Source organism: Macaca mulatta, chromosome 7, assembly GCF_049350105.2.
Source record: "Macaca mulatta isolate MMU2019108-1 chromosome 7, T2T-MMU8v2.0, whole genome shotgun sequence".
NCBI classification, from domain to species: Eukaryota; Metazoa; Chordata; class Mammalia; order Primates; family Cercopithecidae; genus Macaca; species Macaca mulatta.
The window spans coordinates 119,739,689-119,767,102 of record NC_133412.1 but is presented as its reverse complement, the minus strand read 5'-3'; the positions used below and the strand labels follow the sequence as shown (position 1 = coordinate 119,767,102).

General features: G+C 34.6%; 1 long non-coding RNA gene across 1 annotated transcript in view; it reads right to left on the bottom strand.

Moving 5' to 3' along the window:
* Nucleotides 1–1,008: 1,008 nt before the first annotated feature.
* LOC106999416 (uncharacterized) overlaps nucleotides 1,009–27,414 on the bottom strand; it is a 29,120-nt gene continuing 2,714 nt past the window's right edge. Inside the window, exons 2-3 of the long non-coding RNA XR_001446231.3 lie at nucleotides 13,059–13,154; nucleotides 1,009–1,581 (exon numbers count right to left, since the gene is read on the bottom strand). This is a non-coding gene — a long non-coding RNA (uncharacterized LOC106999416). The remainder of the gene's footprint in view (nucleotides 1,582–13,058; nucleotides 13,155–27,414) is intronic.

Here is a 27,414-nt window from a genome sequence, read left to right as displayed (position 1 = left end):
CACCATGCTCCCTCTTTGCCTCTGGAAGGTAATTTGAAGGCTGTTAGAACTGAGAAGCTTTTAGTATAGACAGCAGTGGCAATTGCTGGTAGGTGCTGGAAATTGCTGATGTTGCTATAGCTCAGATGAGATTAGGTGACTGAGAATTCCAGCAGCCCCATCAGGGGCTAAACTTCCTTAGGGTTTGCTTGGTAAGTAAGCACCAACATAGCTCTGGTATCCATTTTTAGCAGTTTCAGTCCCTGAGCAGCTGCCCTACTGCAGACCAGCAGTAGGCACTGGTTCCTGGATTCTAGTCCAGTGGCATTTGTAGTTTTCTGGAAAACACACTTATTCTCTCTATTCTGCCAACAACTCTCCCTTTTGCTACACCAGGCCTTCTAACACTTTTTAATCAATTATCTGTTTGATATCCCCTTAGAAAAGTTAGCATATTTCTATTTTCCATGCTGTACCCTGAAGATAAAATTTCTCAACCATAAAGCCATGTTTATTTCTATGAAGGAAAAGAACAATTTTATAATCAGTACATTTGTAGTTGACAAAATCAACGTATTTTATAATTTTAAGAATGCCAAAAAATACCCACAGAAAGTAAATTTATAATTTTTTTCTACAGGAATAGGCAACATAAAGATTTTTCTCAGGTACATGGGTTTAAAGGGAGGATTAAAATTCTCTATAGCAATGCTATAGACCTCAAAATGAGGTCTGTGAACCAGTGCCAGTCTACAGACTGTTACCAGTCTTTTAGGCGATAGAGAGCTTAGTCTAGAATGGAAATAAACACACTCTATCCTTCATAGAAAATGCCTTTCTACAAAAAAAAAAAAAAACCCACATATTTTACATATTTTTGTGAGCACCTTACCTCCCACACCAGTTGCAATCAGTTCACAAACTAGTGCATAGGCCACCATATAAAAAGATTATGAGATTATAATAAATTATAATAATTAGACTAAAAGTAATTACTCTGAAATATCAAAATGTAGCACATTAGGCAGGTTTTCTTTTAGATGAAATTTCTTTTAGGTCAATATGTATTTTATTTTTGGAAAAAATATGTTCACAATGATATATGAAATAACAATCACATGAAAGTAAACTAATACCTAAAAGTTATAATGTTGATGTAAAGGGACCAGTCAATACACTAAGAACAGTCCCATTCACTATTCTATAAGGAACAGAAATGACTTGCTAAAGAAGTTATATTTTTAAGGAAGAATTGGAAAAAAATGGCATCTCCTTATAAGGATAATGAAAAACTGATTCCACAGAAAAGGAAACAAAAAGATACAGAGCGTTAAAAACAGAGAACAAGGCTGTATACTTCCACCTTTATGTGCTCAACAGAGAATTGTGTGAATGAAATAATAAGTAGGAAAAAGAATGAAACATCTAATTTATGTGAGAGAAAAATAGAAAAAATGTAGAAAATTTAAAATATTAGGGTCAGAGCAAATCTTTATAGTGGATTGTGAAGCAATTAAAAGAAATCAGAATGAGGTAAATAGATGATCATTATTACCTCCTATTAGAGTGGAAGTCTTCTTTTCCAACATCCTATTGAACTACCTGATGAAAAATGACAAAGGTTTATGTTAGTTTCACATATGCAAATAATAATTTCAATATTACAGTACTCATAATTTCAACCAGTATTCTTGAGCTTGTATTGAAATAATTTTTTGGAAAAAATACAAATATTATACTTGATATAAGTTAAGTTGTTAGAAATTTAATCTCAGGGTAGTGAATAAGTCAAATTTATTATCATATTTGATGTTTGTGTTGTCCCTTTGTACTCACGAGTTCTTTTTCTGAAAATCTGTACCAGCTGCTGAGTACAGAAGAAGCCTGTGATTTTTAAATAATTGCAGCACATTCTATAGCTCAAACAAATAAAGCTTTGACTTAAGATTGTTTAATCTCAAAGAGATCAGTATAGAAAACAGATTAGAAACATGGATGAAGTGGAATTCAAAAAGAATCTCTATTCAGCTCCAAAGCTAAGCAATAGCATTTCTCAAAAGATGGCTTCATGATGTGAACTGGAATCAAAGAAATTACTACATTCCTTTGAATTTAAGTGAGCTTTTAAATCAGAGGGTGAGTGTATCAAAAACTGTTCTTTGTGAAAGATTGAATATGAGCCAATGCTAATTTTATATCTCTATCCTCTCAGAAAACTTACTAATGTTTAGAGTAAAAAGAAAATGAAACTTTCTTTATATTTTTAAATCAAAATCTATTCTGACAAAAATGTTTTATTGTTAAACCTATGTTTCACCACCAAGCCATCTTCATTCACGAGAATAACAACTACAACAATTACAGCAACAATTGTCAACATTTACTGGGTGCATACCATGTGCCAGGTACTCTTTTTAACTATTTTGCATGTATTAATTTAATCCTCAAAACAACACTGAACAATTATATCCATTTTACCCAAAAAGAGACAGAGCAATGGACATTTATCCTAGAAATTTCTGAGCTATATTCTTTTGGTAATTTACTGCCAAAAATTCTGTTCTTCAGAATTAGCATGTTATGATATGTAACACATAATTTAATACGCCTCTAAAAGCCTTTCACACAATAGGACTGTTACATTAAAAAATAAAAAAAAACTAAATCATAAAAAGAAGTATATATGTCTTGGAAATAATACCAGAAACTATTTTCTTCATATAATCTAGCCTTCCACAGATAAATAGATTTGTTATGTGCATGAAAAAATAAAACAGGCTTTCAATGACACTGTTAGACTAGAAATAGAAATTTAATATACATCATAAATAATAATTTAACCTATTCCCAGTGCAAAACCATTAAGTGGTGAAAATTACTTAAAAAACACAAAGAAACATTCAAAGTCTCTAAAAATTGCCACAAGGGAATAGAGCAAACCAAGAAACATTTAGTCATGGAAATTTAGTAAATCTCTGTAAGAAAAGCTAGTCTGTCAGACTTGAGTTACAGCCTCATCCTTCTGCCGCGACCCCTCCACCTCAGCATGACAGACTTTCCACCAGGCAGGTGTGGACAAGAAGACAAGAATTCTTTTTGTCCCAGCTCCCCATCAAAGGCTACTATATCTCACCAGAAAAAGTAGATTGCCATCATTTTTCATCTCTTTGAGCTCTGTTTTGCAGAGGCTAAATTCCAGATTAGTTTAGCCAAGATATCTCAGACTACAGTCTTTGACCTGGCACCCATCCTTAAAGCAGAGGCTCTAACTCAGGCACCACAGACCAAGAACACTAATACCGCAATAGCCATTGACCCAACTCTCTCATAATATGGAAATTCCACAGAGGAGAGGCAAGCTGGGAAGACAAGAGGATACCACTTATGCTCAAAACTCTGCTCATAAAACAGGTATGTAACTCCAAGAGGATCTGGATCATAACTTTGTTGTCTTGATCATAACTCTGAAGCAATAAATCAGAATTTTTCCTCAGGGAAAGAATACAGGAACAGAATGCACTGCAGCTCACCCCAAGGAACTGACTTTATTTAAGAAAGAGAATGAGGAAGTTCATCCCTAAGTTTACGCTCCAACAAAATGGGACGCAAGGCTGGTTCAACATATGCAATCAATAAATGTAATCCATCACATAAACAGAACCAATCACAAAAACCACATGATTATCTCAATAGATGCAGAAAAGGCCTTTGACACAATTCAACACCCCCTTCATGCTAACAACTCTCAATAAACTAGGTATCGACAGAATGTATCTTAAAATAATAAGAGCTATTTATGACAAACCCACAGCCAATATCATACAGAATGGGCAAAAGCTGGAAGCATTCCCTTGGAAAACCAGCACAAGACAAGAGTGCCCTGTCTCAGCACTCCTATTCAACATAGTATTGGAAGTTCTGGCCAGGGCAATCAGGCAAGAGAAATAAATAAAAGATATTCAAATAGGAAGAGAGTAAGTCAAATTGTCTCTCTTTGCTGATGACATGATTGTGTATTTAGAAAACAGCATTGTTTCAGCCCAAAATCTCCTTAAGCTGATAAGCAACTTCAGCAAAGCCTCAGGATACAAAATCAATGTACAAAAATTACAAGCATTCCTATACACCAATAACAGACAAACAGAGAGCCAAATCATGAGTGAACTCCCATTCAAAATGGCTACTAAGAGAATAAAATACCTAGGAATACAACTTACGAGGGATGTGAAGGACCTCTACAAGGAGAACTACAAACCACTGCTCAACAAAATAAGAGAGGAAACAAACAAATGGAAAAATATTCCATGCTCATGGATAGGAAGAATCGATATCTTGACAATGGCCATACTGCTCAAAGTAATTTGTAGATTCAGTACGATCCCCATCAAGCTACCAATGATTTCCTTCACAGAATTGGAAAAAACTACTTTAAACTTCATATGGAACCAAAAAAGAGCCCACATAGCCAAGACAATCCTGGGCAAGAAGAACAAAGCCGGAGGCATCATGCTACCTGACTTCAAACTATACTACAAGGCTACAGAAACAAAACAGCATGGTACTAGTACCAAAACAGATATATAGACCAATGAAACAGAGCAGAGGCCTCAGAAATAGCACCACACATCTACAACCATCTGATCTTTGACTAACCTGACACAAAAAAGCAATGGGGAAAAGATTCCCTATTTAATAAATGTTGTTGGGAAAACTGGCTAGCCGTATGCAGAAAACTGAAACTGGACACCTTCCTTACACCTTATACAAAAATCAACTCAAAATTGATCAAAGACTTAAATGTAAGACCTAGGACCATAAAAATTCTGGAAGAAAACCTGGGCAATACCATTCAGTTCATAGGCATGGGCAAAGACTTCATTTCTAAAGCACCAAAAGCATGGCAACAAAAGCCAAAGCTGACAAATGGGCTCTAATTAAGCTAAAGAACTTCTGCATAGCAAAAGAAACTATCATCAGAGTGAATAGGCAACCCACAGAATGGGAGAAAATGTTTGCAATCTATCACCTGACAAAGGGCTAATATCCAGAATCTACAAAGAACTTAAACAAATTTACAACAAAAAAAAAACATGAAAAATTCGGCAAAGGTTTTCTGTTCTTGTGATAGTTGGCTGAGAATGATGGTTTCCAGCTGCATCCATGTCTCTACAAAGGACATGAGCTCACCCCTTTTTATGGCTGCACAGTATTCCATAGTGTATATGTGCCACATTTTCTTAATCCAGTCTGTCGTTGATGGCCATTTGGGTTGGTTCCAAGTCTTTGCTATTGTGAATAGTGCAGCAATAAATGTACAGGAAGGGGAACATCACACACCAGGGCCTGTCATGGGGTGGGGGGAGGAGGGATAGCATTAGGAGATATACCTAATGTAAATGACGAGTTAATGGGTGCAGCACACCAACATGGCACATGTATATATATGTAACAAACCTGCACATTCTGCACATGTACCCTAGAACTTAAAGTATAATAAAAAAATGGGCAAAGGATATGAACAGACACTTCTCAAAAGTAGACATTTATGCAGTCAATAGACATATGAAAAAATGCTTATGGTCACTGGTCATTAGAGAAATGCAAATCAAAACCACAATGAGATACAATCTCATGCCAGTTAGAATGGCCATCATTCAAAAGTCAGGAAACTATAGATACTGGAAATGATGTGGAGAAATAGGAATGCTTTTACACTGTTGGTGGGAATGTAAATTAGTTCAACCATTGTGGAAGATAGTGTGGCAATTCATGAAGGATCTAGAACTAGAAATACCATTTGATCCAGCAATCCCATTACTGGGTATATACCCAAAGGATTATAAATCATTCTACTATAAGACACATGCACACGTATGTGTATTGCGGCACTATTCACAATAGCAAAGACTTGGAACCAACCCAAATGTCCATCAATAATAGACTGGATAAAGAAAATGTGGCACATGTACATCATAGAATACTATGTAGCCATAAAAAATAATGAGTTCATGACCTTTGCAGGGATATGGATGAAGCTATAAACCATATTCCATATTTCTCACAAGTTATCACAAGAACAGAAAACCAAACCCTGCATGTTTCTCACTCATAAGTAGGAGTTGATCAGTGAGAACACATGGTCACTGGGAGGTAAACATCACATACCGGGGCCTGTTGGGGGGTGGGGGGCTGGGGAGGGATAACATTAGGAGAAATACCTAATGTAGGTTATGGGTTGATGGGTACAGCAAACCACCTTAGCACGTATACACCTATGTAACAAAACTCCACGTTCTGCACATGTACCCCAGAACTTAAAGTATAATTAAAAAAAAAAAAAAGAAGCAATAAAAACAACCTAAATATCTAAAAAAATTAAAAAGAATGAGGAGCAAATATGAATATATGGAAAGAATTTTGTGTAAGAGAACAATGTTATTTTTTAGAGTAAGATTTAAATACAGAAAATTGAAAACTAAAATCCATGATTTGGCAGTAATCCATAGCTGCTAGCATTGAGCGCGATTGGTGGATACCACATTGCTTAGGCCAGCCACTATGAGTGCATTTTTGCTCCATTATTCTTGCCTCCACTCAGGCCAGATTCAGCATCCCAGCTCCCATGCTTATGCTCTAGGTGTCATGTGGTGGGAACAGGGCTTCTCTCAGTGGCTGTACTTGGAGTCATGTCCTAAACTATGACTGACAGATATAGAAAGCAGGGGTGGATGCTGATTAGGCAAATATGGGACAAACATCCATGGCAGAGTGAAATGGTTAGATGGTAACATGCCTTACCTGGCTGAAATCATGATTGAGAGATAATGTACAGCAGCATCAATTCCTTCAATATTTAACTAATAGGAGAATTTATTGTGAGTCTGAATCCAAACAAAAACTATCTCCAGCCTAGGATCAATTAAAGTCACCATTAAAAAAAAACAGAATATTTGTATTTGAAGAAGATGCATTTGATTATGAAAGTGAAGTTCACAAATTAGAGAGAAAGACCAAGAGAGGAGAGCTGAAAGGTTTTACAGCTGTTCTTGCGCTATCAGTGAAAGCAGATAGTATTTTGAATATTATGCTGGATGGGACAGTCTACTTAACAAAACAGTACTAAGGTTCTGATTAAAAGTACAGGCTGGGAATAAAATTATGTTGACAAATGTGAGTACTGGGCCAAAACCTGTGAGACAAAGGATAGGAATAACAAAAGTGGAAGAAGAGGAATCTAGAGTGAACCGCGAAAGACACTAGTTTCTAAATATCTCTACTGGACTAAATACTGTTACCTGCTACTTACTGAGAAAGAATTGAAAATTCATTTTTCTAATACCTCATGTAGTCTTTATGTTTTATTATGTAAAATTTAGGATTAAATTAAATTTATAGAAAATAAAAATAAGGGGAGCAGTATGTTGGATCTTAAATTAATTTATTTATTTGACATCCTCATCTATCTTTACCTGTTGTAGACATCCTCATCTACCTCTACCTATTGTCTTGCCCTGGTGCCAATCACAACTAGAAAATATCAAAATGTGCATGGAGGATTCCAAGAACAGTGGGCTAGTAGCTTGCTTCCTCTGGCCTTGCCTGAGGGAGACTGTAGGATGCTAAGAGGAGGTTGCATCCACATGGGTGTCCTACTCATTACTGAGGGAGGAGGATAGCACTACTTTAGCAGAAGGAAGGTCCCAGTTAGATTAACCCAAGAGAGACTCCCATGAGTAGTGAGTTATCTAGATTGTGTCCAAAAATTCACGTGTGCCTTGTCAGTGCTGCAAAGAAGATGAAATGATAGCAAGTGGGTTTCAGTGATATGTAGATACTTTTTAACTGAAGAAAAGGACCAAAAGGACCAAGACTGCATAGCTGTGTGCCAGTACAGTGATTCAAAAGGGCAACTGAGTCTGTTCACACCCCGGGTATTATCAATTTGATGATTGAACAACATCTGTGACTGCCATAAAAATCACCTATATACTCACAAATTTTTGGAAAGGAGTGAAGAAGTAAAGGAAAGCTGAAGGGCAAGGATGTAAAAAAGAACATGACTAACAATTATCTAAAATAAAGAGCCATTTAAATTAGATTATTTACACTCAAGACTCTGATACCAGTAATTGGCAAATTTAAAATATTTTTCTCTTATTTGTCCTAGTAGATAAAATGGAATATGTGAAGGAAAAGTTTAGCTCCATCATAGGAAATAAAATAAAGTATATTTTGTTTGTACTTATGAGTATAGATGGCATACATTTGCCATGTCATTACATTTAAATGTTTTGTATTCCTTAGTGCAGATTAAAAGAAAATAAATCCTACTGTATCTTTAGAAGGAATTAGATAAACCCTGTGGTTACTTCCAGATACCTGGACTGGGGATATCCTATCTGATTATTGAAACCCCTAGCAGTGCTGAGCTGAATTTTCATACTTGCCAAGCCAAATTGTTTCTTTCTCCCATTCTCAAGAATCATTTTTTTCAACCTCACAATATCGAGCACCTACAATAGCCTGATAATTCTCAGAGAAAAGATCCATTCATAAGGAGCATCAGAATTCCAGATTTACAGAATTTATTGCATTTACATAAATGCTTGCCTTCCTCTCAAATACTAAAATAGCCACAGCATTTATCCTAACATTATACATATAATCATATTGAATCTCATTCACTTGGAATCTCATTATATCAAATTTCTCTTATTGCCTCTTACGAAAATGACCTTGCCATTAAGTTTCTAGTGAATGTTGTAACATACTCAAGTATCTGTCATATGCAAAGTAAAACCACTTCCAAAAATTTAAATAAACAAAAAAATAACATTTATGCTATAGTGACTATCTTCTCCCTTCACAGTAAAATTCTTTTTAAAAAAATCCTCCAGAAACAAAAAAACAGTAAAACTGATTATGTTTTCTCTCATTCACCTCATTTACCCCTCAACAATGATAATCACTTTCTGTTCTCACCATGATAACCTGAAATTGCTTTCAACTAAACCATTGACAGCTTACGTGTTCTTAAATAAAATAGAAACTTTGACTTCTCTACAGCATTTGACATTATTCACACTGATCCTTTGGAAAGCGTCTCTCCCCCACTTTTCCTCCCTCTCTTAGGACCTTTCAAGTTTTGGATTTCTCTAGTCCTTTTGGCTCCTGCATTGCATTTTATTTTAAGGTTTTCATTGATCATCTCACTCCATAAAGAGATTGTAGCTATTTAGTATTAATGATGATGCAGAGGGGGAAATGAGCAGTCACAAGCATTTCTTGTCAGACTTTAAAATTAGTTTAACTGTTTGGAAGGGCTATTTGGCAGTATTTATCAAGATACAAAATGAATAAAGGTCATGAATGAATTATTTGGATATCTAGGGCATGTAGCAGTTTGAAATTTGTGGGCTACTATCATCAAACAGTATTATTTTTCTTTACTACTTCTAATCACACTGCACTGAATTTCTTTTGCCAGCTGAGTAGCAGTCCCTTTCATTACAACCAGGACATGTCCAGAACTTTCCAGTTACAGTTTAAATTTTATCTCAAATCTATATTTTTATATTATTCAATTGAACTATATTTTATGTACAATAAACTATATATGTCAAGCACATAATTGGGTAAGTTTTGGAATATGTGATACACTTGTGAAATAACTGCAATCAAGACAGTGTACACTTCTTTCATTCCCCCAAATTTTCCACGTTTTTCTTTGCAATCAAACTGATCTTCCCATCGCTCCCATCCCCAGCCAATTACCGATCTACACAGGTTAGATTGCATTTTCTAGAAATTCTTGTAAATGCAATCATATATCATGTGTGCTTTCTGTGTCTGACTTATTTCATTTAGCATAATTATTTTGTGATTCAACATGTGTTGATAATTCATTTTTTATTGCCAAGTAGTATTTCATTCTATGGAAAACGTTTTGATACATTTATTTGTGGATCAATGTTTGGGTTATTTCCAGTTCTGAGCTTTTACAAATAATGTAGCTGTAAACATTTATCTACAAATATTGATGGAGATATATGACTTCATCTCTCTTGGATAAATTCCTAGCAGTGGAATGCCTGGGTTTCATATAAACATATAATAAGCATATGTTTAAATTTACATAAAATTGCCAAGCTGTTTTCCAAAGTAGCTGGGCTCTTTTACATTCCCACCAGCCGTATACAAGAGTTCCAGTTGCTCTACATCTTTACCAACACTTGGCACAGTCAGACTTTTTCAGCATTCTATTGAATATTCTTTGATTTTATGTTCACATGTTGATAGATATTTGGGTTATCTCCAATTTTTGTTATTGTACATGAAAGGGCTATAAACACTTGTTTCCAAATCTTTGTCATGACATATGCTTTCATTTTGTTTTAATGTTGATAATTTTGGACTGTGGCACTGTGGATAGTATGTTGTGTTCAATCCAGGATCTCTTATATTCCTCTATATTGATGCTTTTGTTTTAGCTAATAATTCATCTTTTCAAGTTATTCTGTTAGCTCAGTCTCATCTTCTGTGGATGCTTGTTCAAATCTCCATCCTATTACTTAAGCCTTTGCTGAAGTGATTTGAGTTCATCCCCACTGACGTGGTTTATGGATCAATCGGAGATTGAGTGCATACCCAGAATCATGGGATCTCATCCTCCATTTTTTCTCCCCTGCGAGAATTCCCCTCACTTTCTGACAGCTGGCCATGGTTGTCCTGGATCCTTTTCCTTTTTTCTATATCAGAAAGTAAGTGAGGTTTTTATCAAAATTAGTTGCCTGTGATGAGCTGCTCTGCGTCCGTGGGCAGCCTGCAGGGAAAAACTACAAGAAAATGGGAAACTGACAACTTGTTTTTTGTCATTTTTCTAAGTTTGACTCCACTGAATCACTGAACACTTAGGTAGCTGTTTTTGTCTTGTTTTATCTGGAGTTTGTAGTTGCTCTCAGTGGGAAAGATGATCTGAATGAGGGGTTATATTATCACACTGAATGTCAATATCTCAAATCCAATTATAAGACTATGTCCTTCCCTCTCTCAGAACAGGTTAAATTATGGCTTGAGGTACTCAGATGGTGGAGGGGAATGAACTACTCTTTAAGTCCCCTTTACAGTCCTCTTTTCTGGTAATGTAGCAGGGTAAACTATTGAAAAAGACAAAATATTGATAAAATATTTGTATTTTATTGGCATTTACTCATCCCTCCTTATTGGTTATTTTCTTTCTTATCCTGGATGGCCATTGGAATCTTTAAATCAACCACTGTTGCCAAGTATGTTTGTCAGGGCAAACTCTTTTTACCATCCTGGTTTATAAAGAAGAGGGATACTGGCAAGGAGTGGGCTTGAGGACCTGAATGTTTGCAGATGTATAGCTGTGAATGGGATGCTGATTTTCCCTTCCTCAGGCATCTTCAAATTCAGAGAATCAACCTGGACTTTTGGACCTTTTTTTCCCTCAACGTGGATCAAATGTTGGACTTTTCTTACTCAACTTGGATTGAATGTTGACATAGAGATCTAACAGCAAGTGAACTAATGCTGATTCAAAGACACCAAAGAGAGGGGGCGAAATGGAAGGTGTGAAATCACAGAAACCATGGGTAAGCAGAAGCATACAAGCATACTCCCAATTTATGAAGGAAAAGTTTCAGTATTCTCTGGCAGGCTGACAACTCACATTACAATATTCTTTCCTTCTCCTCCTATTTAGTACTCATTCTAAGGAAGGACTGGGCCACCTCTAAATCATTTTAAGAGGAAGACTAGTCTCAGGTTTCTGTAGTTTTCCATAGATTGTGACTTACTTAGCTCTGTTGTCCTCAGATTTGTATCCAGGCATGAGAAAAGTCTCACTTGATATCATGCTACATTTCCATGAATGAAAAACAGCAAATAAATAAGCCATCACTTGATATCTTGCTACATTTCTAGGAATAAAAAACTGGAAATAAATAAGCCATAAGTAGAGAAATGATTAAACAAATTCCAGCATTCCAATGCTATGAAATACTATTCAATAGTTAACAAGATTGAGGAAGAAATATGTATGCTTACACGGAGGAATAACTATCTAACATAATTGGTAAAATAGCAATTTATGGAACAAATTGTGGGGTATGTTCTCATTTTTTGCAAAAATCATATGCACTTATATTCACGCATTTATCCTTATTCTCCATTTACTCGTCAGAGCTATTTGGGCAAGGTATTTGACTTCTCTATCTCTATTATCTCATCTATGAAAGAAATATAAAAATTTTCACAAGACAGAATAATAAAACAATTGAAACAACACAAATGTTCTGACTTGTTATAATCAAGAACGAATGAGTATAATTACAATTCTTTATCATGAAATAAAAAACGACTACTCAATAGCATTCTAGCCATTTGTGTTAGAATTGTAAGATGGGTTCTGAGTAAAAGAGATATGTGTACATAAATGCAGCTAATGAGGCATTGTTTTAAAGCCACCTCCGCACCACCAGAGAAGTAAGAAAGAACTATAAAGCCTCAATGGCTGCATGGCTTCATGTGTAATGAAGTTATAATTCTTCTCAGGTTGTATTCAGTTCTAACCACCTAGTAATCATGTTCTCACCTCACCAGCAGGTGTTCAATGCTTAGAGCTCTATAGTTCCCATTACGGTGATTCAATTATTCTGTTTCTGCTTTTATGTCTACTGACACTTTCAATGATCACCTACTTTCTCTCCCCTATTGATCCCCTTTGTGACTTTTGCTTACCCATGGTTTCTATGGTTTCACAGCTTCCATTTTTACCCTCTGTCTCTTGGTTTCTTTAAGTCTGTGTTAGTTCACTTCTGGTTAGATCTCTATGTCAACATTCAATCCCTGACCCCCAACAGAGGCAATTTAGTTATTTCAGTCACTAGCTAGTATAGAATCTTTGTTCACCTGTCAGAGTAGACTTGGCCGCCCATACCAATGAGATGTGGCAATGTCACATTGCGAAATACCAGGTAATTTACATATAAGAACTCCTTCAAAACAGAAAGTGGAAGTGACAGAGATTATGTGGTTTCTAGGGAGAACCCCCTTACCTGAACTTTTTTTTCCCTAGCATTACATGGTAAGAAGTGTCTTATATGCCAGAAGGTCATTCTTATGGCTGACATGGAAAATTCATTCTGATAGTTCTATAATTTTTATCAGCAAGACAATAAGAATTTTGAAAAATATAAATTGTTACTATTTAACTTAGCTTTAAATTGTTGATAAAGTTAAGTTCACTTCTTGTTAGATCTCTGACCCCCAACCAAGAGTTATAATTGTTCAGTCAGTAGGTCAGTAGTATAGAATCTCTATTTTAATCCAAGAACTCTCCCATAGCTCACAAATGTATTCCAACAATTAACTGAATGACAATCTACTAGGCTAAATTTGGATTCAAATAAAAATTCTTGTAGCTTCCACATAAAACAAAATAAATTCTTTTTAAGTAAATTTCTTAATTTTAAAAAATTAGACTTACAAAATCATCATTGGAGATTGGCAAAAGTTCAAATATTGCTAACATACCTATTTTTAAGTGCCACATTCAAATTTTAAAAGTTATTATTCCAAAATTATATTATATGCCACCCTTGGTTTTTTAACATAGATAAATCTCTAAAACAAATGTCTTACTTTTTTACTTTAGTTTAAAAAAATCCTACATTTATTTTACCCGACCAATTATTTTTACATTTTATTGTTAGAATATGCTCTTAACTATAATGATTGGTAATTCACAGTGCCAGTATGTCACAATATATTCCTGCTTATTTATAAGAATTCTAGGAAACGAAGTCTACTAAGAAGTAGTGCAAAGGTAAATTGATGGAAAACTATTGCTTTCTTCATTTGGAGATCTCTGTTGATTTAGGGTTGGATTATTTTCAAATACAAAAAAAAAAAAAAAATTATCATTCAATAAGACAGACCCAAAAACTGTGTTATACAGCCTGGGCATGCACAATAGCAAAAGCTTTGACTTCTAACAACACCTGGAATAAATGATTCTTCCTCTCAGAGCCAAGAAGATTGATGCACAACTGGAGCCAGAATGGCAGAACTTTCTCAGAAGTGAGGAGTCTGTTGGACCAGAAGATCTGAGGTAAAATCTGCTTCAACATACCTTACTGTAAGTGGTCAAATTTGAAGCCCTCCAATCAGACCCTGCCAAGTCAACATTCCTAAATCCTTTCTCTTGCCCTCTGATATCTTAAAATGTGCCCCACACTTCAAATTGGATAGATATATTTAAGCTCAACAATAGCCTTTCAACAGGCTGTTTCTGCAATACACCTTTTCTTTTCTCAAAAGCCAGAACCATAGGTATTAATTTCTGTGAGCACTGGGCTATGAGCCTATTTGGTCTGTAACAGGAGCCTGCTATAAAAAGGTTTAAAAAAAATCTACTATCCTCAACACAAAGTCATCTAATACAGCTCTAAGCTTGGAACTCTAACATGAGTGGAGAAAACAAGAGAGTAGAGATCATTGAGGAGGTTTTTATGGGACACACTGCCTACATCTGTTACCCACGTCTTACTCCCATGGCTGTATCTACCTTTTAAAGAGGCTCAAAAATGTAATTTTGTTTCTTATCAGAAGAAAAGAGAAATAGCCTACATTTCCATTTCATTCTCCCAACTATACTTAAAAACCACTCATTTCCTTCCCAAGTGAGCCAATGCAGAGAGCCAGCAGTCACTGGCCCAGCTCAGTCAACGCTCAGGAACTTCAGATTGTAGACATATCCTCTTTAACAGGTCAAGACATGGCTCCATGCAGCCCAGCAATTATGAACTAGAAAGAAGTTATCCAATAACTCTATTCAATAACTCTATCCAATAATTCTATTCAATTATTTAAATATTTCCATTTTGGATGAGTATTTAGCAACGTGGAGAAATGCTCATGACCTCATAAACAATAATGAGTAACAACAAATGATATATATAACCCTACCTACAATATGAATTCAATTCTGTTTATATTAAAGGAGAGAAAAAGAATGAAAAATAAGTAACATTTGTACTTGGATAGTAATTTTTGTGTTATTCTTTATGCAATTGGATACTAAATGTGAATTGTCTTCTTTGTTCAGCGTTTTCAGAGAGACTCTAGAGTCTAAAATGAACAACCAATCAATTCTACAAACCTTGCATCTTGAGGAGTTGCTGCACCTCTTTTCCAGGATTTGCAAAAGATGTAGTCCAAATCGAGTTCAGCTAGAACTGGCCTGTCATTGAGATATGGCTCATGAAAGAGATTGACGTTTAGGAGGCAGGGAAAAGGAAATATTTTGAGAGACTTTGTGTGCTCCGCACATGGAGGTGGCTTCCTTTTGCCTCAGGTGAAGGGAATTTCAACAAGATCACTCAGAGAGTTTGATCAGTGATCCTAGAATTTGCAGGACATAGGGACTGCCATTTGACTCACCCTTTAGCAAGCAGGAGGAAAGGTTACGTGGCTGGCACTTCTCGTGTCTGGGAAGAAACAACTGTGAAGTGCTGACCTAGATGAGTGTTGCACTTCCACTGATGTGTAGACAATGGCCAATGTTTTCCAGGGTCCAAATGTGGACCCAGCAACAGACAGGCTGTCTGTAATCACTTTATAAGTGACACTAACAACAATGACTACTGGTACTAAAGAGAGCACAACAGAAGTAGCTCTGCGAGGAGAGGGCTAAGCTACCGCCCTCAGGGGAGGCAGACCCACATCAAAGACATCACAGCAGTCCCTTTCCCATGAAACAAAGAGCTAGGAATTGTCCATTTGACACACACACAAACCAGATCCCAGACTGCAAATGATTCAACTAATGAAAAGCTTGTTTTTTTCACTTGCTGTTCTAGCCTAATTATGTAGGTGTCAGAAGCAGTTGCAAGCTAGGAGAGAAGTCGGAGCAAGACAGAAGCCAGTTCTGCCTTTGCTTCAGGATTCACTGTCCACTCAGAGGCAGGCTGGCACATGGGGGATGAGAACGTTCCAAGAAAGATGTGAATTTGGAATTTTCATTTTTGTGGTAGATGGGGATTTACTTAGTGAAAGGAGCATGTTTTTGCAACTAATAGTGACCAAAATAATTTGTACTTACTAAACATTATCTTAAAAACATGGGATTACCCTAGCATTTTATTTCAGAAACTGAAATTAACAGAAAACTATAAAATTACTTTCTGCCTGCAACCTAAGAAGGCCGACTCATGCCAAAAACCAGTTACATTCACAATTACCTGGATTTTGTAACTTCCTACAATGAATAAAACTTACTATAAAGCAGAAAAGCCATCACTGTTTGTGTACGTGTTTGTGCGTGTGTGTTACATGCATGTGTGTATCTGAGGTGTATCACTGTAATCACCTGATGTCAAGACAAATGATCAATTCTAGCAATTCAGTACAAAATGTCAAACTAGATGTTTGGCATGAGGTAGGCATAAACAACTTCAGCATTGACTGAATTTTTAACATTTAAACCAGTTATCTGAATGTCATGGAGATCAAAATATGGAATGTGGTGACCTAAAATCTTTAGCCAAAAGGTTGAGCTTTGCAGAAGCTTGCGTTTTATGCATTATAGATTAATTTGCTAACGAAACAATTTTGCCCTGATTAGCCTTTTAATAATTCGTAGGAAGCTCATCGGTTGCAGATAAAAAGTTCACAGCAATTAGTTTCCAACTAATATTTTAGCACACTATAGCATAAGGATTATTTTGCAATAATCAGTATCAAGAGTAGAATATATAATTTATCCAGACAAAGCTACAAATAAACTATCTCATATTTTTTTCTCCCAACAAAGTATATAGTAAACCTGAATTCCCTATCGAACTACTTAAAAGTTTTGCAATTATACCGACAGAGGTGAAGGAAAAAGTATCAACATCTATACATACTTTTGCTGCGTAGTAAGAGCTGTTTTTATTCCCTAACCTTTGTCTCATACTTCACAGCAAATATGTGAAAATATTACCGTTAATAAGCTTCTTGGATCTTCCTTTATTTGCTTTAACTTTTTTCTTTTATCTCTCTCTTTCAATACACATTTTTTCTGAACACCTGCTAAATGTGTGGTATCTTTTAGGTGATAAGAATTCATAAAGAAATGCAAAGTTATGAAAAATGCTGGATATCACTAATTATTAGAGAACTGCAAATCAAAACCACAGTGAGACACCATCTCATAACAGTTAGAATGACTGCTGTTAAAAAGTCAAAAAATAGCAGATGCTGGTAAGGTTGCAGAGAAAAGGGAACCCTTATACATTGCTGGTGGGACTGTAAATTAGTCCAGCTACTCTGAAAAGCAGTGTGACAATTTCTCAAAGAACCTGAAACAGAATTACCATTTGACCCAGCAATCACATTACTGGATATATACCCAAAAGAATATATATTGCTCTGCCATAAAGACACATGCAAGCATATGTCCATTGTAGCACTATTCACAACAGCAAAGACATGGAATCAACCTAAATACCCATCAATGGTAGACTAGATTAAAAAAAATGTGGTAGATATATACCATGGAATACTACACCACCAGAAAAAAAGAATGAGATCATGTTCTTTGCAGTAACATGGATGGAACTGGAGGCCATTGTCTCAAGCAAGCTAATGCAGAAACAGAAAATGAAATATCGCATGTTCTCACTTATAAGTGGAAGCTAAACAACAAGAAAACATAGACACGAAGAGCAGAACAACAGACAACAAGGCCTACTTGAGGGTGAAGGCAGGTAAGAGGGAGAGGGTTAGAAAAATACCTGCTGGATACCATACTTACTATCTGAGTGATGAAATACTCTGTACATCAAATCCCTAGGACATGCAGTTTACGTATATGACAAACCCGCACGTACACCTCTGAACCTAAAATAAAAGTTATAATGAAAAATAAAAAAGAAATACAGAGTTGGCTCTTCTCACAAAATATCCATAGTCTTGAAAAAAAGGGAAAAAAAAGACTTGAAAACAGTTAAATTTAAGCTAATATATGCTAAAGTGGGGGTACATATAAGTTTGTATATATCAAAATAAGAGCAAGCTCTTCATGTTTTCTAGAAAAGCCAGACTTTTATTTGTTATTTTTATTTTCTCGATAATTTATTTTCATAGTCAAATATTTATTTAGTTGTCTACTCCACATTTATTCATTCTGAATAATATTCTGAGTATTATTTAGTTGTATGCTAAGGTGCTGCCCAGAGTTTACTTTTAACTCGAGGCTAGACTAAGGTAATAATCTGGATTTGTATAGTCAGTTTCAATATTATTGGGTTCTTGAAATTCTTCTTGAAAGAATAGTTAACATTGAACAACTGAATTGGAAGCTATGAACATGGTTTTGTTTTCAAAAGAGCTTAAAATGTTACAACCACCTTAATTAAACTTAACTTTAGACACAATTATTGATAATAGTTCTTTAGCATAATACTTCACACACATTTAACAATTCGTTTCTTTTCCTTCACAGATGGAGGAATTAAATCTCAAGCCCCTTCTAACTAGGGCTAGCCATTTTGAGAAGCACCAAAAAAAAAAAAATTATTTTTGTTTAATTTGCATTCAGTTTATGAGATATGCTTCTTGTCACTACTGTTAATCATTTTTATTAAGAAAATGCAGCAAAATGCACAAATAATTATACAGATACTGTTTTTTGATAAACATGTTGACAGATTGGAACTAAACTTTTTGCTGGCAGGCAGTGTTGCTATATGTGAGGATATCAGTTTGCCCCCTCTGGATGGGGGCTGTATTTAGATTGGCATAAAATTATTTCTTCTAATCAGGATAAAAAGTTCATTATCTTACACTTACTAGTCATAGGAAGACATAGAAAGTTGAATTTAGGGTAGAATTTTTTCCCCAAAACAAAGAAAAAATCATATAAATTCAGATTATTTTTACTACATAAAATAAGGAATAATGAGGTTAACAAAAAAATCCATTTGTTAGAAAATAACTATTTTGATCACTCCATGATAACATCATATGATCTTAGAATATTTCTTGTTAATGTAATAGCAGATAATTTAAAAAAAGCAGAAAAATTCTATAACTTTAGAATCCATTTAACAGACGTTAATTCAGTGAGTGCTATATAGGGATTGGACTGAACAACAAGAACATTTCCCTGTCCTCATTTTCAAAGAAATTTCAGAGTATTAAGAGACACAGTTAAGTGCTAGGATTGTGCATTCTTTGCCATAAGAACAAATGGAGGAACTTCTCATAGTGGCTGAGGTGAAAAGGGGCAGAGGTTTTCACAGAGGCCTAGCTAATGATATTTATTTAACTAAACTAAGTTTACTTCCACAAGCAGTACATGAGAGTGACAATTTCCCCACACCATTGTATATTATTGAGAAATAATTTTCTGCTTTGGGAAACTTCCCAAGACATTAAATATTTATTGAGCTCTTGTTGGAGAAAATAAAAATAAATGCAATAAATAATAATATAAATTGTAATAAAGGAATATGGGTCACAGTATTTGCTCTTAATTTCAAAGTCTATTAAGAAATTGGAGATAATTACCCCAAAAGTTAAATAATTATACGGAAGGAAGCTAATGCAATATAAGTAATGAGAAAGAGTGTGGCAGCTTTTAGGTGACAAAAATTTATAGAAAATGAAGACCCTATGAACAAACAGATGACAAAACCTCAGACAGAAAAGCCGTATCTGCAAAAACATGATGAGTGTGGCTGTAATATATGGGACATGCATTGATAAGATCATGGGAAAGACAGAGGAAAGCCAGTAAGGCACCATGGTATTAAGCACATATGAAGAATATTAAGATACCTCAAGGAAGTGTGCTTTTTCAAAACACTGCATTCATTTTCAAATTCAATCCATAAATATCGATAGAGCATGTACTATGTGTCAGGCACTTGGGACAGAGAGCTCATAGAGCCAATGGTTGCAGCCCTTGATATTTAGAACCTAAATATTTTCCTACAAAGAAATTTGACACAGAAAAAATATATGCAACAGAATTATTCAGTGCCCTTTCACAGGTTCAAATTAAAATAATCTACATATGTGTGCCTACACACATACATATATATGCATATATTTACATTATATATGCTTTGTATATCATGTATGTAAATTGTGCATAGATAAGTAGATGAATGAATACAATGAGGCTAATATTAAATAATTATTTATCAACCAATCATTAAATAATTATGCTATACCAAGTACTGTACCAGGAACTTTACATATGATACTTTATTTGTAGTTTCTACAACTTTAAGAAATAAGTTTGTTACAGTGATTTTATTAACAAAGCTATCATTATACTCCTGCTATCAATAAGAATGAAAAAATCACTTGAATAATATTGTCTACTTTTCTATATATTGAAATGAATGTTTTTGTTGATAACTAAAATGTTAATTTTTTTCAGAGAAAATGCTTCCAGAATATGCTCAGAACAATTTAAATGTCATAAAGATGTAGCTGAGTTTCTTACAATACTGAAGTTTGTCATACTGCCATATTTCATGTGCATCTGAGTTGGAATTTAGAAATTATAACATCAAATTATATTCTTAAATTAATTAGGATATAAAATAATTTAAGGAATTAAAATACTTAGAAATCAACAAATTCAAGTAATATAATCTATTTTTATGCTTTTTATTAAAATCTGGTCCAGTTTCAAATAATTTGCAATAAGTATTCCTAATAGACTTCTGTGATTTAATCAAGTATTTGCTGAACTTTCATAGTTTACAGTTTGGTGTTAGGCATGGGTCACTGCCCTCACTATTGCTATTAGACAGAAATATGGTTAAATATGATTATTTTACAGCAGAACCAGAAGGAACAGTTATGAGAAGGTTCCCAAAGTCGTATCTCCTTTATTTTCACTCCTGAAAATATAAACTTATTTTTTAAAATTGATATTAAAACCACTCAAATTACTTTTCTGCCTTTCTTTTCACTCTTCCCTCTTCTTTTCTGAGACAATAATAATTCTTGTTCGTTTGATCATACCCATCATTCTTATTGCCTAGCTCTTTTTCCTTCATTATCAAATTATCTCCAAGTTGTATTATAATCACTTCCAAACATGTCTACCTCTCCATATTTTCAAACAAACAGAAACCAAACAGTATCAATGACTACACATTTTCTCCTATCTAAATTTTGTCCTATCTGTCATCATAATGACAGTTTCAAATCCCTCCTATGCTACCCTTTTGTATTCTCTCCTTGATTCTTTCCTGAAAAGAACCTTTCCTGGAAAGGTAATTCTCACATGTAATGTCATTTTTATTCTAAGCCTTTATTCAGTAAACAATTCTGAAGGAAGATAAATTTCCTGAAAAAATTGTTTTCAATTATTTAAAATCTAATGCCTTTCTCTTCAGAAGCACTTTAAATATTCCATTCCTGAAGACAGGAGGTATTTTACATGATTGATTTTTCTATCAAGAGTATTCAATGCTGTGCAATTTAGTATAAAAATAAAATTAGCTAGTTCTCTGCTATTCATTAATCAGAATTGAATACATTCTTTGAGGAAGATATAAGTTTTTTTTGGGGGGGGGGGCTAGCTAAATAACTGACTGCTTTAAAAACATTTTGAATAAATGAAACCTGTAACTTCAATGGGAAGTGATAGCCATATAAACCTTACTCTGTCATAGTTAGCATTTAGCTTTGTTCTGCAGTGCTACAAACCTGCACTATCTCTCCAGCTCCCTTTTTCCCTATCTCTCTCTCTTCTTCTCTCTTCCCCTCCCCTCTTACTACCTTCTTAATTCCCATTAACATAATTTTTCTGATAGCAAAAGCAAAGGATCTCAATTTAGAAGTAAGGTATTTTCTATTCAAGTCAAGAGAAAATTTTGTAAATATCTGAATGACACATTGGCAACACTTTTAGAATTCATGGTAAGCATTCTATTGAATTTAACAATCTTGGAGTGCTAAGGGATTGCCTTTTAAAAGTTTCTGACTAGGAAAGTTAGAGATTTAGTGAGAATGTTCACAGCTACTTAAGTGCGTAAATTTTCTAGCTGGAAAGAATTTTAGAGAACTGCTATAATAATCACGTTACAGATGAGATACTGGAGGAGGGCAGGAGTGAGGCGTGACTCCCTCCTTGTTATCTCACTCACCAGTGTCAACATCTACTGGCAAACAAGGCCTGGTTTTATGTCCAGACACAAAAGGGAAAGGTTTACACAGCCTCTCTCTATCACAGATACTCCTGTTTTTCAGGTCACAGCACTTCCATACACAGAAGCTGATCCGTGAAGAAGTTCCAGAAACGCACTCTGAGCACCTTGATCTTCAAACTTGTCCTACATTCTGGGTTAAGTACACATAAAAGAGGGTGCTTCACTGGCAACTCTTTGCCTTCTATAAAATCTCCAGAATAAAGCAACTAAAGGAAATTAGCTTATTTATGGAACCTATGAAGATTTTAAAATAGTGATTTGTCAATTGTTCTTATAATCAACCAGATAATAAATTTTACAAAATCTTTGCTTAAAAATAAATGCCAAATTAAATGCAGTTGGATAAGTTGGATAGATGTGCACATACCTTCACTGAAATGAAGTCAGAGATCAGTATATTAAACACAGTTTTTGGATTTGAATCCTGCTTTGTCACTTAAGATCTGGGTGAACTTGTCAAGCAAAACTCTCTGTAACTCAATCTTCTTAGCTTTAAAATAAGGATAATAAATTTACCTTTATCTTTGTGGTGTTGTGAGGATAAAACAAGTCAATACATATTGAACTCCTTGAATAGATTCTGAAACTTATTAAGTCTTCAAAGATGGAGTTCTTAATGATTGAATGTCACATTAAAAGTATCCTTATTGTACATGCCTTGTCACATATGGTCTCACAGTCATTCCAATCAATGCTCTGCTTACTCCATTTTTCTTGCAGTCCCAGGATAGAGATAAGTATATAAGAAATTTGAGCATCTGTAAATTTTGCTATCTTCAAGCAGTCCTGGAGCCAATCCTCTTAAGGATCCCAAAAGATGCACGCTAATAGGTCTAAATTCTTATATAAACATGTACAATATTTTTTCTTTCGGGAGATGAAACCCTTAAGAAATGAGGAATCCACATGTTCTAGGAATGCCCACACAGAGGCCTAACACTTGATATGAGAGAGCTTGTTTTAACCATGTAGATATTTCATGTAGCATAAAAGTTACTAGTTACTTCTACAGTCACCTAAAGTTAAATCTGCTGCCTTATTTCATGTTCCCCATGGGCATGCCCTTGGCAAATACCACGAGTATAGTAATTCCAGAAGAAATTATCTCTAAGGAAGAATTATAATAATGTATGTTAAGACTCAAATACTTTAATTTCTCTTGCCAAAATCTTGTTTGGTATTTGGTTATGAGAATGTGCTATGTGCTACAATGAATTGATCAGAACAGAAGAAAGAAGAAAAAAACTAAGAGAGCACGAATAAGAGAAGTCATTAAGAAAATTAATTATTCTCTAGAGCACACTCTCAAAAACCTAGACATGTAGACATGGCCTCCAATTGTCCCAAAGAATCCAAACTGCAACATGTGTGTGTGTGCATGCACTCCCTGTGTGTGTATTCCACTTAGAGAACTAGTTTCTTACCTCTCATTCATCATTATCACCACCAAAGACAGAGAGGGAGAGGGAGAGGGAGATTAGGTGAGATTTGCCTCCAGACTTATTCTGAAAGTAGCTTGGCGATAACTTCAGAGGTACTAGTACCAACAAAATATTAGCAACACAAATTTGCATGTTTAATATTGCTCTTTATTTTTTGTATTTTTTGGGATGGCTGCCTGAGATTGCAACTGTTTTTCCTGCAGGACATATAATTCAATTTTTTTTTTTCCTTATAAAGAATGGATCAACAGAATTAAGTAAATATCAACAAATTGCTTCTTTAAAAGTTTGTTATTTTACTTTCCAAATGGTAGTATCAGACTTTACCTGTGTCATTCAATCTTTAAATATTAATATTGTTGTTGTTTCTAATTTGACAGTTAAGATATTTCATTTTTGTGTTGTGTTTATTTTACTACTACATTGGGCACATTTTTATAATTTTATTAATCCTATATATTTCCTCCTTTGTGAATTGTCTCTTTACAGTCTTTGTCTATTAAGAGTGGGTTTTGACTTTTTATTTTTATTTTTTTTGGAGACAGGGTCTCACACTGTTGCCCAGGCTGGAGTGCTGTGGTGCAATCTTCGCTCACTGCAATCTCCATTTTCCAGGTTCAAGTGACTCTCATGCCTCTGCCTCCCAATTAGTTGGCATTGCATTTGCCCGCCACCACACCTGGCTAATTTTTGTATTTTTATTAGAGACAGGGCTTCACCATGTTTGCCAGGCTGGTCTCAAACTCCTGACCTCAAGTGATCCTCCTGCCTCAGCCTCCCAAAGTGCTGGGATTACAGCCTGAGCCACAGCACCTGACCTGATATTTTCTTTTGAATGTTAATTTACTATAGATATTATCTTTTTTCCTTATTTTTTAATAGTTAATGGTTGTTTTTCAGCTGTAGTTTTAACTTTTTGATATTAAGATAAAATTGTAATGTGTTGAAGTAAAATCTACTAACTTTAAAAAAATATTTTATTATTATTATTATTATTGAGACAGGGTTTCACTTCTGTCACCCAGACTGGAGTGCAGTGACAGGATCTAGGTTCACTGCAACCTCTGCCTCCCCAGGCTCAGGTGATTCTTCCACCACAAACTCCCGAGTAACTGGGACTACAGCCATGCACCACCATGCCCAGCTAATTTCTTGTATTTTTAGTAGTGATAGGGTTTCACTATGTTGCCCAGGCTGTCTCAAACTCTTGAGCTCAAGCAATCTGTCTGCCTTGCCCTCCTAAAGTGCTGGGATTACAGGTGTGAACTACCGCGCTCAACCCTATTTTGTTACTTTTATGCCCTGAAAGTGATTTTCATCCAGAGATGAGGCAAATTTTCACATGCATTTTCATCTAGCCAATTTATTTTCACATTTAAGCACTTCAGAGCAATTAAGTTTTTTGAATGTAGGAGAAATAGACATGTTAATTTATTGCTGAACACCATAGTTTCTCAATATATTTTATTGTACAAAGCAAAATTTCACCATTCTGTCATATTTATTAAATATCAAATATCAAATGTGAAATCACAGAAGAAAAGTCATGTGCACCCAGCAGTCAAGTCAGATATCACCAAGAGAAGGCTATCATGTCGCCTCCCAAGACTCTTCCTAGAAAGGCGTTTCCATGATAAATTTACTGTAATACAGGGACTGGCTTTCTGACTGCCATAGTCTAAGTAATGATTTGTCAATACATCAGAAATAGACTTTTCTAGTTTACACTCCCACCAACAGTGTCACTTCTCCACAATCTTGCCAGCATCTTTTATTTTTTTGATGTTTAATAGTAGGCATTCTGGTGGTGTTAGATGGTATCTCATTGTGGTTTTGATTTGTATTTCTCTACTAATCAGTGATATTGCTCTTTTTTTCCCCCATATGATTGTTGGCCACATGAATGTCTTCTTCAGCCATTGTGGAAGACAGTGTGGCGATTCCTCAATGACCAAAAGACAGAAATATTATTTGACCCAGTAATCCCATTACAGGTATATACCCAAAGGAATATAAATCATTCTATTATAAAGACACATGCATGCACATATTTATTGCTGCACTATTCACAATAGTAAAGACATGTAATCAACCTACATGCCCATCAATTATGGACTTGAAAAGAAATTTGTGGTACGTATATATCATGGAATACTATGCAGCCATAAAAAATGAATGAGATCACATCCTTTCAGGAACACAGATGGAGCTGGAGGCCATTATCTTTAGCAAACAAATGCAGGAACAGAAAGCCAAATACCGCATGTTCTCATTTATAAGTGGGAACTCTTAATGACAAAAACTGCAATTGATTTTGCACCAACCTAATAAATGATGAGAACTCATGGACATATAGAGGGAAACAGCAAACACAGTAGCCTATTGGAAAGTGGAAGGTAGCAGGAGGGAAAAGATCAAAACAATAACTAATGAGTACTAGGCTTAATCCCTGAGTGATGAAATAATCTGTACAACAAACACACATGATACCTATGTAACAAACCTGCACTTGTACTCTTCAACTTAAAATAAAAGTTTTGAAAAAAGAAATAGTCCAGAAATAACTCACAAGTTTCCGAAACAAAATAAAAAAAATACGTATATTGTATAAATATACAAACACTAAATATTGTACACAATAAAATAAGAAAATTCCAACACACCTTTCTCTCTTGCCAATCTCAGTATGTATTCTAGAGGTAGCCAGTTTTGGGTACTTTCTCTCTCTCTTATTTTTTATTTCTGTCACACACACACAAACCCACAAATATATGTGTATGCACATACAGACACTCATGGGCACATAGACACACAAACACATCTATCATTTAAAAATCTGTGATTTAAAAATCAATATTGTAATTTTAAAAATATATAAATTAGTTAAAAAAGAAAACAGTAAGTACAAATATACCAAATATATAAAAAGTATATTTGCTACAATTTTCAGCAGATAATATATTTCATCTACACTTAATTCACCAAGTTTTTTGCTTTGCCTGTCTTTTTTTCTTAAATTAAGAAGAGTTGTTGCATTTGGCAAAATAATTTTTATGTTCATGAGGTAAATTATATTGATAAATTTATGTGATGGTGAATGACATTATATTCATGGTATTTGTACTACTTTATCCTGATATATAAATTCTGGTACTCTGCTTCATTTTGTCTGAAAATATTTTGTATTCAAATTTTTAACTGAAAAAATGTTTGCAAATTTCTTGTATTCTTTCCAATTTTGGTATAAAATCAAGTTGGATACCTTTCCTACTTTGTGTAAAATATTTTGTGTAAAATAGGAACTAACTGCTTCTTGGACTGGTAAACATACCAATAAAAATTGTCCTTTATAAAACTGTTTTACTACAAATTCAATTTATTTAATGACTATATTTTGTTTGCTACAAATTCATGAGTTAAAATTATTAATTAATATAATCCTGTAAAACTATCAGTTACATTTAAGTCTTTGAATGTATTGGCACACAATTTATCCTGGTTTTTGTTTCACATATATTTCAATTTCTACTCTATTATAATTTTGTTTCCTTTTTTATTCCTATTTTTTTTGTTTTCTTTTTTTAATTCCCCGTGATTATTATTACTCGACATTTGTGTAATATTTTACTTTTTTTTTGGAAAGAACAAGCACCAAAAATTCATCTTTGTTTTGGGACCAATTTAAGCAATATTTCATTTTATCAACATTAAGTGCTGTTAAATTTTCTTTTAATTTGTTTTAGTGTTCA